Here is a 13,398-nt window from a genome sequence, read left to right as displayed (position 1 = left end):
ATAAGGAAGGCCGACTGTATAATGAGCATGCATGCTCACACACACATATATGGTGGTGCAGTGGTTAAATGCTGGTACAGCAACCAAAACATAGGCATGGTACAAACCGCCAACAAGCGGCGTACTGGCACCAGCATTAGGGTTAGGGAGCACATACCATGTACACACTCCCTAATCCTAATACGTCATGGTGACGTAACAATGGCGGCACCCTGTACACATGGCCACCGCCACTGTTACGTAAGCGCCGTGCGGCACTTATGTAAACAGTGCACCAGTGGCGCAATTGTTATGCTGCCACCGTGGCATAAAAAGCACCTGCTTTTTGTGGGTTCTTTTTCCGCCAGCAGGAAGCTGCACAGTTTGGCAGCTGTGGCTTCCCTCTGGCGGAAAAACTGCCGCCACCAGCCCTTCAAGAAGGTATGTACCAGGCCATAGTAAGTTTGATCCTGCAAGGCTCCAAATTGACTCAGGGGCTAAACAGATGATGGCTGAGGAGTGGTTTGCCACTGACCCTTTGAGCACCGGATTGGGGTCGCAGCAACTGATTGCTGTGGCCCCAATCTGGCATTTGGTGGCAAACGGTGGCAAAATGCTGCTGCTTCTTCGCACAAAAAAAAAAGGCACCCTTGCCGCTGCCGCCACCGTACAGCTCTTCCCCATTTCTTCAATGCAGCGTGTCTAAACGCTGGGCCGAAGAAACATCGTGATGCCACCCACTGTTTGGTTGGGCAAGCGGTATGATGCCGCTTTGGGGATGGAGTCGTGGCATGCGGCATGCAGTCACCACACCCCACTCCAACACCAGCCCTTTTGGCCAGTCTATACAGCCCCTCAGTCTTCCATCCTTTTGTAGGTCAGTAAAAGGAGTACCTAGCTTGCTGGCTTGCAGATTGTAAGCTGTTTAGAAAGTGCTCAGCACTAAAAGTGGTACAGAAATATTACATGCTTTTCCTCTTCAATGAAAATTTATCTTGGTTTCACTATGTACTATCACTATTCACTGTTTTAGTATATGTATTTTCTCTGTTAATACACTGTACATTAATACCCTAAATGCATCAGAGCCTGTCTAATCTTGGAAGCTAAGCAGGCTCAGCTCTGGTTACTTGGATGGGAGACCACCAACAAATCCCATGTGCTGTCTAGGCAATATTTCAGAGGAACAGACTGGCAAAATAACCTCTGTGTATTCCTTGCCTAAGAAAAACCTGTGAAATTCATGGGGTTGCCACAGGTCAACAGTCAACTTGTAGGCACAAACACACACACACACATTAATACAATAGCTTTGAAAGTCTTTTAAAGTCAAACAAACAAAAAAACAGGACTTTTCAAGCTGATCATCAAACACACCGATGGCTCTCTTCCCAATCCTATGGTTTTTACATTCAAGCAGCAATTATTCCAGAATGCATAGTGCTCAAAGAAGAGCATTTGAAGCCAACGTGGAGCATGGAGCAACCCTAGTGACAGAAAAGATGTATAAAAACAAAGCCTGAGTTTCAAAGGCAACAGAAGCCTCAATTTCAAAGCAAACAAAAGGCGAGGGAGGAGATGGAGAGAAAGCTAAGGCAGGCAAAAGTACTATTTATTGCTCAGCTTCTCTGCTGCAGTAAGCACAGTGCTTGAGAGACCTCTTGCAGTGAGCACTTGACACTGCAGCCAGGGACTGACGTTTAAAGGGCAAAATCAACATTATTCCATTTTTTTAAAATGACTTAGCCTGTTCAGCCCGCAGCTGGCCCCCATTTCTGAATGCTTTTTCCAAACATATTATTGCTCTTTACAAAAGGAGATGATGATACATGGCAGTCAAAGAAGAAAAAGAATCATAAAGGAGATCTGTTGCTGTTAACTACCGTTACGTCTACTTTGACTTATGGTGAATGAGAGACCTCCAGGTCATAGAATCATAGAAACATAGAGTTGGAAGAGACCGCAAGGGCCATCCAGTCCAACCCCATTCTGCCATGCAGGAACTCTCAATCAAAGCATCCCCAACAGATGGTGGCGCAGTGGGTAAATGCCTGTACTGCAGCCATTCACTCGAAACCACAAGGTTGCGAGTTCAAGACCAGCAAAAGGGCCCAAGCTCGACTCAGGCTTGCATCCTTCCGAGGTCGCTAAAATGAGTACCCAGACTGTTGGGGGCAAATTAGCTTACTTGCTAATTAGCTTACTTGCTGTTCACCACTATGATCTTTGGAATAGCGGTATATAAAAAAAAAAAATATCCAGCCTCTGTTTAAAGACTTCCAAAGAACGAGACTCCATCACACTCCAAGGGAATGTGTCCCACTGTGAACAGCCCTTACTGTCAGGAAGTTTCTCCTAAGGTTGAGGGGGAATCTCTTTCCTGTAGTTTGCATCCATTGTTCTGTGTTCTATTCTCTGGAGCAGCAGAAAACAAGCTTAATATGACACCCCTTCCAATATTTAAACAGGGCTATCATATCACCTCTTAACATTCTCTTCTCCAGGCTAAACATACCCAGCTCCCTAAGGCTTTCCGCATAAAGCATGGTTTCCAGACCCTTCACCATTTTGGTTGCCTTCCTCCTGCTTCTCAACATCCCTCTTGAATTGTGGTGCCCAGAACTGGAGACAGGATTGCAGGAGATGTATGATCAAAGCAGAATAGACTGGGATTATTATTCCCCATGATCTAGACACTATACTTCTAGTGATGCAGCCTAAAATTGCATTGGCCTTTTTAGCTGCCGCATTGACTCATATTCAACTTGTGGTCTACTTGGACTCCTAGATCCCTTTCACACGTAGTCTCCTTACACCAGGTATCCCCCATCCTATATCTATGCATTTCATTTTTCCGCTCTAAGTGAAGTACCTTACATTTCTCCGTGTTGAAATTCATGCAGTTTAGTCATCTTGGTTTCTAGGGAGAGTTCAGGCTTGGTTTGCTCTAAGACCCATTTATTTGTCAATTTTGCAGTCCACGTTATTCACAGAACTCTTCTCCAGAACCACATCACAAATGAGTTGGTTTCCCCCCCTGCTTTTCCCCACTCTCCAGCTTTCACAACTGTACATAGAAACTGGAACTACAATGGCACAGACAATCCTAACTTTAATATTCAACGATATATCTTTACACTTCGGGATTTTATCTCGATCTTAAACAGAGATGTGGATTAGTAATCCAGTAAAACAAAAAACAAGAAACTCTGTGTAACCAATACTCAGCCTTCAGGTTAGCTGAGGAAATTTATTGTGTCTAGGTTATTGTCCTGGTATGGTTTGTCCCTAAAAAGCCACCTGCCATTGTTAATATTCAGTAACGTCGCCATTGCATTGAACTACAGAAATGTTAGTACAAGCTGCAAACAAAGGAGCAGCTGAAGCACTAAACATTGTGGGTCTGCCAAAAATAAAATTCACAGTGCCCCTTTCTTTGTTCTATTTTGGAACCAGAGGACATTAACTATATTGGCCCATGTAAACATTTCTCATTTTTAAAAGTGCAAGCATTTTATCAACGCTCAAACTTCAGAATTATAGACATGAATAAGAGCCAAAGGTAAATACCTCTTTTGATGTCAATGAACTCCCCGCCCCATACATACATTGCCCCTAAGATATATTTTCTCTTTCATAAAATATATTGCTGCACTATCTTGTGCATCATTCTCAGCTGAGCACAAATTGTTCTCAGGTTGCAATGATTTACTCTCAGCTACAGACTGTATGTTATTCCAGTGTCTTTCTGCATGATTTAAAAAAAAAACATGCATTCTTTTTCTGCATTTTCCATGGGATTATGACACAAGGAGTAAGCCAATGTGACCTTTGGCAATGAAGATAATATTTTGACCAAAAACTCACTGCATCCAAACTGCACCACTTAACATTAAAAGTGCCAAATGTGCACAACAGTGTCCAGAAAGTGGACTTTTTGCATGGACTGATCTAAGCTTAACTGATGGTGGGGTTTAACCTATCTATTGGAATTTAGCCTGTGTGTTCTGTCCATGAGTTCATATAATAGAGATGGCATCAATATATCAAAAAAGGTAATCGTTTTACCTAGCTCCGACTTTTCATTGAAATGATCTGACTGATAACCATCACAGACTGCTGTGCCATCATAGAGGTCTTTTAGTACATACAAGAGCATCGCTATCTTTACCCTATTGCTGTATATACTCATGTATAAGGCTAGAAATTTAGGTCCAAAAACTGACCCAAAAAACCTGAGTTGACTTATTCACGGGTCAGTACACGTAGTGTATCTTAACTCTTATTTAAAAGAAGGAACCATCCCCTAGTGAAAAGCAAGAGTATAATCTGTCCTGGAAGCACCGACTCCCTCTTCTCTCTGATCCATCCAACCTTAAGAGTAAACACAAATAGTTATGTATGCTGGAATTTTGTAAGTTCTTTGACATTGTTTTGCTTTGCTTCATCCTTCAGATCCTTTGTTACATGCCCCTAAGTTTTACCCTCGACTTACCCACGGGTCATAGCAAAATCCATAGTTCTGGCCCCAAAACTTGCCCATGACTTATACATGAGGTCGACTTATGGTCAAGTATATACGATAATACTTTAATACATTAGAGAGCATAAAAAGAAAGAAAAGGAGAAAAAAGGAGTGTGGCAGCACCTTCAAGACTAACTAATCTACACCACAAGTATTCACTACACTGTTTGATTATGTGATTATTATTTGATCATGTGGAGCACTGGTTCCCAACTTTTTTCATGCCCTTAGGAAATGATTAATGTTTGCACTCCCCCCAAAAAAATTAGTATCACATTCAAAGATGAAGAAGTCTAATTGCTAATTTTTGAACCACAGATTGAACTCCACACAATGCTGTGGGTGGACAAACTGAACTTAAGTTTTTAACTCAGTACATAAATTGCAATCTACATTGAGCAATTAGGTTCTGATTCGTTGGAAAGAGTGAGTGGTGATGCATGATTCATCCCTCAGCGCTCTTTGTCACCACTCTTGAAATTACATATCACATCTCCTGGGGTATGGGTACCCCAGGTTGGAAACCCCTGTACTAGAGGTATTATATACTAGAAGTTATCCTCTTCCAACATTCCAGCTTCAAATTATCCTGGAATAAAACCACTCCTAATTTTTCCAATTTGGCAAATAAATTCATAGTGTAGTGAAAAATCACTGCCTTAAATGTTCAACGGAGAGGCTACATGCAGCTTCCTTTCTTTACGCTATTCACATACAACTTTCTAATGGGAGAAAAATAAATGGGCAGAGTCGCATCCTCTGAAAGGAAACAAATTTCTCTCCTAGTCCGCTCTCAGCCTGCTGTGAAATATCACATCGGTTCAACAGTATTGCTCAACCAGTGTGTCCCCTTGCTCCCCTGGGGGAGTTATAAATTGGGCCACTATTCTTTTATTTGTCTTTGTCATTCACCCCAGCAAATATGACATGGACTGTCAGTCCTGCTTTGATCTGGAGACAACTGGTATTTCTGAAGCCAATACAACCTTCTTGGTAATTCTCTCTCAACTGCCGTCTCAGCCAGTCTGTTCTCCTCTCCTCTTATCTTCCTATCCTTGTCACATATAGTCTGCCTGACATTTGAATACTCTTGCTTTTTTTCCCGGCTTATCACAGATTATATGCCAACTGCTGCCCAGTCCTTCAAGTGTTCTTCTGTCACTGTCTGTACTTGTGTCTCCACCCACAAAGGCGGCACACAGAGGACAAGACAAGGAAACAAGAACAGCCCAATGAAGAAAATCCGTTCAGCGGCGGAGCTGGTGTTGGGGCATCCATGCAGACTGGAACCAAAGGCAGAGCAGAGACGTTTTCATAATTCGCAAGTACCATCGCTCTGTTACAAGGACCAAGTGGTTAGAAGAATGCCTTGAGGATCCCTACTGAAAACACTTCATGGATGGCACCTTGCAACACTTGGCCTAATTTCAAAAGCCTTTTGCAGGCAATCATTTCAAACCTCTGCTAAAGGGCTCCGTGCCTCACTCAAACGTCCTTTGGAGGGAGAGGAACACAGAGATAAGGAAAAGGGGAGAGTGAAGTGATGGTCCCACCAGCTTCACTCCCACTCAAACATCTTCTTAACCCTCAGCAGATAACTGCATATTTATCAAAGCTACTGTTATATTCCTGTATAGGTCTAGAAATTTAGGTTAAAAATGAACCCAAAAAAAACCTGAATCGACTATATCTATGGCCCATTACAAACAGGCCATTTTGTGCGTGCGGAGCGCGCACTAGGGTTGAAAGGGGCAGTGCTTCCGTACCTCCTAACCCTAGTGTGCACTCCGCATGCACAAAATGGCGGCGGCCGTTCCACACGGCCGCCACCATGAGACGTCACCGAACACGCCGCCTCTATACGGGGCAGCGCGGATGGACGTCCTCGCTCCGCATTAGGGCGCATAATGCGCCCTTTCCGTGGAGCAGGAAGGAGCTCGTTTGGAGCTCCTTCCTGGTTTGGTCTGCTGGGCGCAGCTTCAGACAGCTGCACTCCGAAAACCAAAGGACAAAGGGGTCAAGCGGCCCCTTTCTCCTCCTCCCCGCCGCGCGGGGTGTCCTTTGGGCTTGAAGCCCCAGGGACACCCCTTTCCAGGCTGCAGGGAAGCGGCCTTTTGCCGCTTCCCCGCAGCCCGGAAAGCAGCGGATCGGGCCTCAGCGGCTGCCTTTCTGGCCCATGAGGCCCCGATACTCTGGGGAAGGGGGGGTACAGCCCGCCCCAAATGGCGGTCTGTAACCCGCCTATGGTCAATGGAATACTGTATCTTAACTCTTATTTAAAAGAAGGATTCATCCCCTGGTGAAAGGCGAGAGTATAATCTGTCCTTGAGACACTTACCCCCTTTATTCTCTCATCCATCCAGCCTTAAGAGAAAGCACAAAGAGCTGTGTCTGCTGGAATTTTGTAAGTTTTTGACATTGTTTTGCTTTGTTTCATCCTTTAGATCCTTTGCTATATGCCCCTATGTTTTACCCTTGACTTATCCATGAGTCATATCAAAATCCATAATTTTGGCCCCAAAACTTGCCCTCAACTTATACATGAGGTCGACTTATAGTTGAGTATATACAGTATTTATCAAATTTGCAGGTCACACCAAGAAGAAAAAAGAATGGGTTCTTTAACAGATCAGACCAGAGCTCTCCTTGGAAGCTAAGATGATCAAGCTGAGACTATCATATGTGAAGTCGAAGGCTTTCATGGCTGGCATCCATAGTTTTTTGTGGGGTTTTTTGGACTATGTGGCCATGTTTTAGAAGAGTTTATTCCTGACATTTTGCCAGCAAAATAGATTTCAATCCTTAAGAGACTAAGAAACTACTCCCTGGAGTTCATCAGACACAGACAGGATAGGGACGGGATCATTCCCGTGTCCTGATCCCATCCATGACAGCGATCACGCAAAAACCTTTCATAACGTAGCACTGATTCTGGCGTTATCTTGTCATTGAAGTGGCATTGCATTAACACAAACTCCTCTTGATACAAAATGCCGGACAATGCCACTTCAATGCCAGGACAATGACAGGATCAGTGCAACGTCATCTGAAAGTCTTTTGCACATCACTGTCACCTGTGCTTTCTGGATGGCATAACATCATCTGAAAGTCCTTCCCACGATCATGCTGGACAGACAGGACCATGACCTCCCATCCCCCTGTGATAATCTCCCCTGTCACTAACCCTTTGTGACAATATGCTAACAAAGGAGGCAATATAAAATAAACATTCCTACTAAACTCGGCGGAATACTAAAACGCACTACCTGCTCATCTTCTCTGCCAACACTAACGTGACAGAGCCTATCATTCAAAACAACTGGGCATCCAAACACAGTATGTCATAACCAGCATCTAAATGGATTCAAAGACCTTTAAAGCAATCCCTCTCATCTCCCAGTAGCACAGGACAGATCCCACCCTGCGCTTTGGATTCTTATACTAGAAATATGAAGCGTCGGTTGGAACTTTCTTAAGACATCACTCCCGATCAAGCTGGCATTGCACGGCCTTAAAAATTACTAGGGTCTCTGGGAAGTAGACTGATGCTGTGTTAGTTAAGAAACCTTCTAATTGCATAATTTTATTATCTGATTATCGGGGCATCTGAGGAATTACAATCCACTTGTAATCCCCCCCAAAAAAGTCAAGCTAAAATAAATCTGTTAGTTTTAAAGATACCAGAAGATCCTCTTTCTTCTTTCTTTCCATCCCCGCTAACTAAAAGTTATTTGGAACATGCACAGAGACTGGACTCATAATCCCCACTATGAGTCCCATCCAATCCCCTTTTGCATCAAGACCTGTGTGTGCACTGCAAAGGAATATTCTGTAATGCACCTGGGAGACATAACAAAGATGCTACTAAAAATAGCTAATTCTCCGTTCAATTACTGGTGTCAGACTGTTTTGTTTATCCCATAAGCCAGGATATTTCAAAGGTTCTGAAGCTTTGTCAGCCTAAAGGCCTGTGAAGTTGACATCACAAAAGCACACATGCTGAAAAAGGACCATCGCATAAGCCACTCAGATTGCTGGAAGCTTAGCAAGATAATGCAGGATTATCCAGTACAGCAAAACAGAAAATCACTGTAACCTGTTGTGTACTTTACACATGGCGAGAGATAGCAGCTGGATTGCTATTGTTCCTCTTCCTCCATTCTTGACAAATGTCTAACAACACAATGATTTCCACTGTTTCTTTCTGTCTTTTCAGCCATAATGGAGGGAATATCATTTGTTGTGGACTGCATGCACAATCTGCCCTAGTTTTCTACCTACCATCAGGGCCAAATTTAGGCTCATTTGACCTGCGGGCATACAAGGAAAATGTTTCCACTGAACTTATTCATTAAAATACATTTCTAATGCAATTTGTCTTGATAAGCATTTGTGCATTACTAAAAACACACACACATCATAATCACAATTTTATTTGTACATGTAACAGATTGCATCTATTATGCTCTCTTTTACTTAAGGGAAGGAACTTTTTACACCTGCTAGTTGCATATGGATCCACCACTTTGACATCTTGCCATCTTCTGAGGGAGGAGGGCAGAACTGTTAAGAAATGTTTTGTTCATGAGTTACTCTTCCCACATCAGCCTAATGCTCAATACATTGCATAAGAAAAGATTGCATAGGAGCACAATAATGAAGAAAGTTGGCCCCCTCAACAAGGCGAAGTGACTTGCCTCAAGTGGCACCATAGGAAGGAGATACAAGTGAAGACAGGAACCAGGTGTACAGCTGGTAAAGCTAGGCTTTTCAAAATGTTGCTCCTAATGGCCATGTCTCAGTGTGTGCGCATGAGGACACACATGTGCTCACAGACAGGTGTGGGTGCATGCATAAATGCCTGCATGCTATTCAGACTCCACTTCAAGCTGCCAAATGTCTTATTCAACACTAGCATGGAAGGTTAGAACTCACCTTAGCAATTTTAAATCCCCAAGCTTCATCAATGATATTTTCATCGCAAGTCGGAAAGGGAGCGAACATAAATTTGATTTGTATCATTCAGCAACATCCTCAGATCACAGCAATCAATTATTTCTCTTTGTATCCTATTGCTTAAATGTAATTACACACACACACACACACACACACACACACACACACACAGATATATATGCCCATCCAGCAGGTCTTTTGAAACTAACTGGGGAAATGAACTTTCTAGCTTTTATGGGTTTTTGTCAGATGTGCATCTGGTGAAACAGACCGCAGTCCATAAACAAGATTCCTTTTTCTTCCTAATAAGTCTCAAAGATACTACAGGATTCCTTTATGGCTGTTTATGCTAAAACTAACATGGCTAAAACTAACATGGCTAACGCTTTGAAAACCTCTTTGTTGTCTGTCCTTAGAAAATGTAGCATCTTGCAAATGCTATGGCCAGACCAAATCAAACTAAGCTATAAGATCAGAACAGCAGAAAGAAGGGGATACTGCTGACGTTTAATGGGTCCGGGTTTGAACCAAGCTTTGGAGGTTTGGTGATATTAGCCTCAAAGGAAAAGTGAATATTCCCAAGCCTGCAATATTTCCAAGCCCAAACTGAACTTGATCCCATTCAAGTCCTCTCCAGTCACAGTCTGATCCAGAAACAAGGAGAGGCAAAGATGCTCCAAAATGCTTCAAAGGGTCGCCAAATCACTATAGATCAGTGTCATCACAGTTCGCAGGCAGAAGGCCCAAAAATCATTTTTCATCAGCATTTCCAGTTAAAATGATCAAATGGCATATGATGGGAAAGTGCCGTAGCCAAGAGTCTGGAACATATTTAGTCAAAAGGGCTAGAATTATGATGGGAAGGTAGAAAACGGTTATAGAGCAATCTGGTTTCTTTACATATAAAGGACAGAAAATTATGTAGCCAATACCTTATACTTCAGCTCAGCACTATAGTCATTTTATACTTCAGAAGTCCTGCCAAGAGATAAAACTCTAACTAAAATCTCCATCAAACGTTATGAATGTAAAAGGAAATTCTACTACAGTATAACTAATAAATATATCCTCGGAATGTCAGCTTATTTTTAGTTCATGAAATAGCAATGATCCTCAGCACTGCCCTCATACATAGAAAATTTGTATTAGCGACATGTATTCCTCTCAAGATCAAAAGAAAATGACAGGAAAATTAGCATAACTGGCAGAGAGTGTGAAACTGCCATCTTTTAAGTTTCATTTTTCCTGGAAGGTGGAGATGTGTTATTTCTAGCCAGAGCATTATTTCATTTGGATCCAACAGAATAAAAACGAAGGCTCCTGATCCTTCTCAATCAGGGGTTGAGACCAGTTACCAATGAAATTAACACCACCGAAGTTATCTATGACTTAAGCTTTGTTGGCATTCCTACCAGCTCTTTTTAAAACAAGAAAGAAAACAGACTTGAAATAAAATCCACCTCTGTTGTGTGTTTCGCAGGCTCTGATGACATAGAACATGGGATGGATCAAAAACTCACTGGAAATAATAAGACAACCAATAAGACCAATGCAGTTTTATGCTGCATCAATAGAAGTAGTGTATAGTGTCTAGATCAAGAGAAGCAATAGTGCCACTCTATTCTGCTTTGGTGAAGCCTCACCTGGAATATTGTGTCCAGTTCTGGGCACCACAATTCAAAAAGGATGTTGAGAAACTGGAGCATGTCCAAAGGAGGGCGACTAAAATGGTGAAGGGTCTGGAAACCATGTCCTATAAGGAATGACATAGAGAGCTGGAGAAAGCCAAATGTCTCACAAAACTACAGCTCCCAGCATTCCATAACACTGCGCCGTGGCACTTAAAGTATTGTCAAACCGCATTACTTCGGCAGTGACGATATAGTCGAAGCCTTTATCACCAATGACACTTTCTGTTCATTTTTGGTACATTATTCTGAGCACTAAAAAGCCTTAATTAATTGACACATGGATTTTCTATAGTTAGCGTCTCAAAAATGATGGCACCAAAGACGGCTGCATCCAGTCATTTTTGGTCTGTTACATTCCACTGCCTTGTTCTCCTGGGTTGCAATTTGCAGAATTCATGTTTTAAATCAGCATTCATAAATAGGTATTTTCAGACAAGGCTTCTGTTGTGCCTTTCTAGCCCATGGACCTTTACAAGGATTCAGACGACAACATCTTCCATTTGTAGCCTGTTCTCCACGCAGCCCTCCCTTCTTCTGTCTTTTCCCTTTCCACCAAAATGAGGAAAAATAGTCTCACAGTGTCTTAATTCTTAGAACGCCTTACGCATGGAAACACCAGAACATCACAGCACATTTTTATGTTCAGTTGCAGAACAACATATTAAGATTGTTATCCCATAAGAGAGAAAAAGGAAGTTTGTGACGGACTCCTGAAAATATCTAAAATAATAGCTTTTATTTTATTATTTTATTAGACATTTATTAGGCAGCACTATGACATCTAAGAGAAAGTAAAGGGAAAAAATGCAAAGATACCTACAAAACACTGTAGAACAGCTTTTCAGTTTTATCACAAGTTTTCCTCTGTCTCCTTTCCGACCGCGCAAGTTTGCAATGGAACCACTTTAGCTTCATCACATCCTTGCCTTTTATTTTCATATGCTTGCATATGAAATGACAATTCCACCTCAGGTAGCATTGCCTTTCAGTAAAGCGAAATCCGATCCCTTCATTACAATCCCAAGGCTAGTAATGAGGAAGGGACTGAGCATATCGATCTTCAGATCAGATGTCTCTCATAAAGTGGTTGGTTAGCCCATTAAATTTTAAATGAAATTCACTAACCACAGTGCGCTGCACCTGTCATTTTTTGCTCCTATGTTACATTGTACATATAAATTCCAACCAATCTTCTCCCTCAAATATACTAGCCACAGACTACCTGGTATTCAATGTAATATTCAGTAATGCTGCTATGACCCCTTACTTACTGGATATACTGGATATATCTTAAGGAATCAGAATTAGTTATTTGGGCACAAGGAAACTGGCACTTACCAATATCTCTCCAAGTCAGACTCTTTTAAAGAAAGAGCTAGCAAAATAACCCGATCCTCCTCCACTTTCATTTGTCTCTCTCAATAGCACATTTCTCTCTTTTTTAATTTTATTGTATACAAAAGGTAAAACACAATTACCGTATATACTGAACTATGAGTCCATCTCATGTATAAGTCGAGGGCAGGTTTGAGGACCAAATGTATGGGTTTTGATGTGACCCATGGATAAGTCGAGGGAAAAACTTAGGGACATGTAACAAAAGATCTAAAGGATTAAACAAAGAAAAACAATGGCAAGGAACCTATAATATTCCAGCAGGCATAACTATTTGTGCTCACATTAAAGGCTGGATGGATAAGAGAATAGAAGGGGGTCATTGCTTGCAGGACAGGTTTCATTATTGCCTTTCACCAAAGGATGGTTCATTCTCATCTATATGAATTAAAGTACAGTACTTACATTAACCCGTGGATAAGTCAACTCAGGTTTTTGTGGTCAATTATTTGACTAAAATTTCTAGACTTATACATGAGTATATACAGTACATCATCATCCTACTTTAAAAACACAAGCTAAAATAACAGATTTACAAAACTGAGATCTCATTCAAAACTCCAAACCCAAATCTCTTGTAGTGCCGTGGTGGAACATGAGCATGAGAATTGGAGTTAATACATTCTATTAGAGGTAACCACTTCTCTTTGAACTGGTTGCAGTTCCTGGTCTCAGAGGTTCTCCTGGCATAATCTGCAAGCTCCTCCATTAAACATCCTTCCCAGAACTTCATTCACCATTGATTTCAAAATTGAAATATTGACAAGAGAAGCAACTCTGGGGTGGGTTGAACCTTTTGCTTAGTGATGTCTGACATCAATTGAACAAGCTGTATCCCGAATTGTTGAACAT

The 13,398-nt window shown here is 41.9% G+C and overlaps 1 protein-coding gene across 3 annotated transcripts in view; it reads right to left on the bottom strand.

Annotated features, from left to right (window-relative positions):
• LOC121914888 (ankyrin repeat and fibronectin type-III domain-containing protein 1-like) overlaps window positions 1–13,398 on the bottom strand; it is a 311,519-nt gene that overhangs the window by 248,040 nt on the left and 50,081 nt on the right. The window lies entirely within an intron of this gene.

Source organism: Sceloporus undulatus, chromosome 8, assembly GCF_019175285.1.
Source record: "Sceloporus undulatus isolate JIND9_A2432 ecotype Alabama chromosome 8, SceUnd_v1.1, whole genome shotgun sequence".
Lineage (NCBI taxonomy): Eukaryota > Metazoa > Chordata > Lepidosauria > Squamata > Phrynosomatidae > Sceloporus > Sceloporus undulatus.
The sequence above is the reverse complement of the archived record's forward strand: the minus strand, read 5'-3'. Positions and strand labels throughout refer to the sequence as shown.